We start from the raw sequence: 6,615 nt of genomic DNA on the forward strand, positions 1-6,615 counted from the left end.
TGGTTTCGCTGGGGGTCGAACCCAGGACCTTTCGCGTGTGAGGCGAACGTGATAACCACTACACTACGAAACCCTTTACAAGAACAAATTGCCTAAACAGCTTTGTTTAGGGTATTCTGCAGTACAGCAGACAAAATATTGAGAATATGGGTGTGGCCCAGAATTAGAACAAGGCTTACAAATATGACTCTTGCATGGCCCGGAATTAGAACAAGGCTGGCAAATATGACTCTTGCATGGCCCAGAATTAGAACAAGGCTGGCAAATATGACTCTTGCATCATGCTTACTCATACATAAAGTAGTAAAAATCTATAACCAGCGCAATAGCATATTCAAATATGACTCTTGCATGGTCCAGAATTAGAACAAGGCTGGCAAATATGACTCTTGCATCATGCTTACTCATACATGAAGTAGTAAAAATCTATAAGCAGCGCATTAGCACAGGTGGCTGTTGAAATATAAACAAAGAAAACAAAACAATAACCTGATTACCCCACTCCGCCTCGTTCTGACTCAGGATCCTGTCCATCGTACTAGACTTGTATATTATGAACCTTTGGCTTATTGATTTTTTTTTTTTTAATCAACATTAAGCTTGCGTCCAGGGCCAAGAAGAAGGGTGAGGGGCAACCGGGTATATATCCCCGGAGCCCGGGCCGGTAAGCAGTCCCGAGCCGAAGAACACTTTTGAATTTTATAAAAGAAAATTTATGTTTGAACAAAAATGAGGAGAGGCTCTTTTTTTTTAAATTCTTTTGTTTTACCCAAGGGCCCGTGATTGCTCTCTACGGCACTGCTCGCGTCAGACACCTGTGCTCAATAGCGTACCAAATCATACAACATAAATGTTTTGCTTCATTTGATGTTGTTGTAAGTTTTAACGCCATTTTTCAGCACACGATAGGCTATACATGGCGGCCAGTATTAATGGTGGATGAAGAAACCGGGAAAACCCCAGAAAGAACCACCGACCCACGAGAAGCTACTGGCAAGCTTTCTCACATACCCACATGGGCTGAATCCGAGACTCGAACCTACGCAGACAGAGCTGAGATGGTAGTAACGGAGAGCGCTTTAGACCACTCGGCCACTCGGGACCCCATGCTTCATTTGATAATTGCACTACATACATACATACATACATACATACATAGACATTTGTGGAACATTTATGAACATTTGAACCCGAACATAAATGTATAAAATATCAAACGCGGTGTAGTATAGGTGAGACAAAACTGTTTCAGAATACATAGAAAATGAAGATACTTCCTGTTCCCGGACGTATTCTAAATGTGAAACTCGAAACTTTTAAGATTGCATTTTGTAACAACCCATCCATACATATCCAAAACAGGTTGTTTGCTTGTTTGCTTTTGTGTTTGTTCATGCATGTGTGATGAGGGTGGTAAAGTAATCACGTCATTAGTAATATTTTATAAAAAGATAAAGCAACCTAAGTCTTGTATTGTTGTTGTTGTTGTTGTAGGGTTTAACGCCATTTTTCAGCACGCGATAGCTATACATGGCGGCCAGTATTAATGGTGGAGGAAGAACCCGAGAAAGCCCCGGAAAGAACCACCGACCCACGAGCAGCTACTGGCAAGCTTTCTCACATACCCACATTAGCCGAATCCTAGACTCGAACTCACGCAGACAGAGGTGAGATGGCGGTGATCCGTAACGGAGAGCGCTTTAGACCACTCGGCCACTCGCCCCCCCCCCCCCCCACCAGTCTTTTTTAAAAAGATGAAACAACCTAAGTCTAAAGCTCTGAATATTTTGTCAATCAACATATATATCACGACCCCACTGCCACATTTTGATAAATGTTTCCACCTCATAAAAGAGAAAAAGTAATGGCGACCCTCCAGAATCTCCTTGAGACTATGACTTGGGTCGCGACCTGGGGAGATGGGAACTGCTGATATACAGTTATACCAATAAGAAGTTGTCCTTCATAGCATTCTAAAAGGGGGGGGGGGAGAGAAAAAAACCCACAAAATAATAATTTAAAAAAAAAAAACAAAGAATCTCCGAACAAAGCAACACAAAATAAATACCATGGTTATTCAAGAAAGTACAATTAACAATTCCGTGAGCATTTCTGAGTTTGTTGGAAAGGTCATATAAATCGCTCTACATTGGGGCGAGGATTGGAAAAGGGGTCGGGGGGTATTATTAGATGCGTAGAAAGATGTTACACAAACGCCTTTGGCTGAACTGGACAAGGCAATAATTTATCTGGGTCTGAATTGTGATGAATGGATCATACATAGGTAGTTGGTACAGAGAACCTGACGTTCTATTTTACTTATTTAGTTACAAAGATAACAGCTTGAAAAGATAAAATCTGATATGATCGAACAAAAGACTGACACACATGCTATGATGGATTTTCAATACAAATTAAAATGGATTAAATAAATACAACATGTAAACTTGTGAACACTCTTAAGTAACTCGGATTGACATTCACCAGTTAATATTATAACGTAGATTTATATGCGACTTTGATATTGTCTGTTGTATAGCTCAGGAGTGGTCACCATGACTGATAAACCAGGCATAGTAGTAGTGAAGGGGGACACCCTAGGGACTAGGGGAGTTCCATGTTAAAAAGGCAATATCCACTCTGGGGACTATGGAAAATTTAACATGGGAGAAAAAAATATCCACTCTGGGGACAAGGGAATTTAACATGGGAGAAAAAAATATCCATTCTAGGGACAAGGGGAATTGAACATGAAAGAAAAAATATCCATTCTAGGGACAAGGGGGATTGAACATGGGAGAAAAAAAAATATCCATTCTAGGGACAAGGGGAAATTAACATGGGATTTGTTTTTTTGTTTTTAAGAAAAAAAGAGGGTTGGCAATGGAAAGTCAATCTCTTTTCGAGACCTATGAGTGGCCCTGAAAAGGGCCTTTGGGTTTCTTCTTCTAATTTCTTCTATTTCTCCACCAACTTCTTATTTTCTGTCCTACACTCTTTCTCTTCTTTTCTTTCTTTTCTTCCTTTTTTCTCTTCTTTCTTCTTCTCCTCCTCTTCTTTCTTCCTCTTCTCATTTTCTTCTTCTTTTTCAATTTTTTCATTCCATGCTCTTATCCTTATCCTTTCCTCTTCATCCTCCTTCTCCTCCTTTATTTCTTTCATCACAGCACTTATCATTTCCTTTACTTTTCTTAAGTTGTTAATCTCCATCTTCACTCTATGTGGACTATAAGAATAGTGATCCTCGTTTAACCTCACTAACATTTGCTCCATCATACCCAAATTGTCCAGGACGTCTTGCAATGTTTTCATTTTATCAAGCTGGTTCGAAGCCATCTTCTTTTTTTTTATTCTTTGTAGAATGGTTTGAACGACGAATACTGTGGGTTCTTATACTGAAAGCGCGGACGTGATGGAAAACATCCCCTAAGACATAAAATTGATATTACCTAGATCATGACCAAACAACGCGCGGACGTGAAGGAAAACATCCCCTACTTTCTCATTTCATATAATAAACTATCCACATAAGTGAAGCAACAATTAACAAACCCCAAATCTACTATTTACACACGCAAATCATTAAAACAAAATCCATAATTTACTATCCACACAATCGTACGTGAGCGGTTACAAAACCCAAACTATACTCTCCACATACGCTAAGAAACAATAAACAAACCCATAATCTACTATTCACACAAACGTACGTGAGCGCTTACAAACACAAACACACAAACACAAACACAAACACATACCCTCACACTAAGAAAAAGAGTCAGTGTTTATATTCACACTACTCTACATACACACATTGGCAAATAGATTACTATATCTTTTCTAGAGTATTGGGCAGCCCTGAAAAGGGCTGTTTGTTTTTTTGAACTCCATGACACCTGGTTAATGATGGCACCTTCCAGGCCTGGCACCACACACATCTTCTTCCCCAGTCTCTTTTCACTCGTTTTGGGGGAAGAGCAGAGGCGGGAGAAGTGGCTTCAGAATCCCAATTTTCTGTCTCTGGGATTCTGAAATTTCCTCTCTCCTCTTCTTTGTTTCTTCTCTCCTCCTCTTCTTTGTTTCTTCTCTCCTCCTCTTTCATCCTTCCCTCTTCTACTAGGGCCTCTGCAGCTAGCTCATTCACTATACGCCTGGCATATTCCAGGTGAACATGAAGTTCAAGCAGTTTTGCTAGTCTGGTGTTCATTCTCTTGATCAATCAACAAGGGTAGCTAGACTGCCGAACGAGTTTCAATTTATACTGAAAGCGCGGACGTGATGGAAAACATCCCCCTAAAACAAAATTGATCTTACCTAGATCATGACCAAACAACAAGGGGACCTAAAAGAAACACTCACTCACTTTTTTATACTGCCCATTACTAAGTTAAAAATTTTCATTAATCACTTCAATATACTATCCACATACGCAAAGCAATCAAACCCCAAATCTACTCTCCCCACACGTCAAACAGCAAAAAAAACATGATCTTAATCTACTATCCACATAAACGTACTTGAGCACTTACAAACACACAATCCTATACACAAACACATGCACTCACACTAGAAAAAAAGAGTTAGTGTTTATATTCACACTACTCTCCCTACACACATTGGCAAATCGATTGTTATTTCTTTTCTAGAGTTTGGGGTAGCCCTGAATGCTATGGCAATCTTTTAGTTTCAATGAATGCGACGTCCTCTGAGGATAGCCTTTCTGACGATAGGTCTGCTTCTTCGGAAAGAGAAGAAGAACTCTTTGGTGTCGATACGACAATCGACAAAGCCTCTGTCAGGTTCAGGTTCCTGCTGCTGCTGCTGCTGATGTTGTTGCTGCTGCTGTCTCTGAAGTCTGTACTTCTCTGTCCATTCTTCTTTCTCCCTGTTCACTTCTTCTCTGAAGAGCTCTTCTATCAGGTCTTCAGTGACTTTTAACATTCTCACATTCTCTATCTCTTCTGGCTTCGGTATCAGACTGTGTCTGACCCTATGCAAATTCACGTAGGCTTCGTTTAGCTTAGCTAGTTTGGAGCACATCTTCGTAGGAGGATGAGTCGACAATGGATGGTTAGACTGGAAACTACCCCGGTTCTTAAAGTCAAAGCGCGGACGTGAAGGAAAACATCCCTCCACGGTTTTCGAGCCGGAACGATCAATGAGTGTCATGAGAGAGATAGTAAGAAGTCAAAGAGCATGAATCAACATTCTTATAGCCAAACAAAAGACAAAAGCATTTTTTCAAAACACAACATTTTTTATTCAAAATCACTTAACACTAACCAACAACTCTAACATTTTTACAATAATCCAACAATATAACATCAAACATTTTTTTCAAATGACAAACATTTTTTTCAATTCACACTCTACTTTAAACAGGGCTGACAACGTTGTGAATGAAATTGTGATTTCCACTGTTGGAAGTCATTAGGCCATTGATGGACACTACGTTTCCTAGCTAGAGACAAAAGATAAGCATACTGGTCACAAAACCATCGATCTACTTTCACATCGTTTCTTGAAGAAGAACGAGGATCAAAATGAGTCACTAAATGTTCTAAGGAATAGCCCAGGCTGCGATGATCCAGAAAATACACACAATATTGTCCACACACCAACGAATCTGTGCCTTGTAATTTCACATTATTGAATCGGGTGGTCTGAGCATTTCTTCTCATAAAGTCAATGATATCGTCTTCCAAAGGAGGCAATCCATACGAATCGAAATATTCCACACATCCTTCTTGAGGAAAGTAGACGGCTACCCAGTGGGTTCCTGGGAGATGACTGTCGTCCGTGTTGATCACATAAGCTAGATGGTCTTGAGGTTTGCGATGAGGGAGTTCATCTTTAGCACAGACGACAGGATTCCAAGAAGCCGTATACGAACTGTGGTTCAAACGGTAATAAAGTTCCCAGGTATCCATTTGTGTGGTTTTTTTTCTTCACAGGTAATAATAAGTCATCAATTCGATCCTGACTTTTTGCTTGAAAATGTCTGACAAATAACCGTTTCTTCGTTTCGTCTCCTCACATTGATTCAGGAGAGCTTCGATACGATGGATCTCTTGAGTGGTTAATGGTGGACAAGAATGTTCACGCAAGTCTTTATACCACTGGTGCAACACGACTTCGTCCGAGATGAGACTCCAAGCTTCGTCCAGATACTAGTCCAATTTTTCTTCTTGACTCAGCATCAGCCATTTATCGTGTTGAATTTGACTGGGATGATCGTTTTGACATCCATAGCACTCTTTCTTGATCAATTCCGTCATTTTTTCGACCTAGTGTTTGGCAAAACAGGAGACTAAATGGGCTTCTTGTTCTGGCCATCTAGACTTCATCATGACAACTTCTTCGTCTTTGTCTTGGGATTCTCCTTCCACGGTCTCCTCACATTCCATGTCCAAAGTTTCTCCACTAGGTAAAGAGGGATAACAGTCTTCCATGGCTTCTAATAATCTAGAATGACTTCTGTCAAACTGTTGATTTCTATGGTATGATCGAATTCTGCATACAGGATGACGTTCACTGTCTCTTTCACTTCTTCTGCAAACTGAAGTTCCACACGAATCTGACCAGATTTTATAGGGTGGAAATGTCCCTCGTCGC

The 6,615-nt window shown here is 40.3% G+C and overlaps 1 non-coding gene across 1 annotated transcript; it reads right to left on the reverse strand.

The window, feature by feature from the left end:
• Positions 1–73, reverse strand: Trnav-cac (transfer RNA valine (anticodon CAC)). The gene has a single exon. It is a non-coding gene; the product is annotated as a tRNA-Val (tRNA).
• Positions 74–6,615: the final 6,542 nt, after the last annotated feature.

The sequence above is a fragment of the Sinohyriopsis cumingii genome, chromosome 8, assembly GCF_028554795.1.
Source record: "Sinohyriopsis cumingii isolate HCF-2022 chromosome 8, ASM2855479v2, whole genome shotgun sequence".
Lineage (NCBI taxonomy): Eukaryota > Metazoa > Mollusca > Bivalvia > Unionida > Unionidae > Sinohyriopsis > Sinohyriopsis cumingii.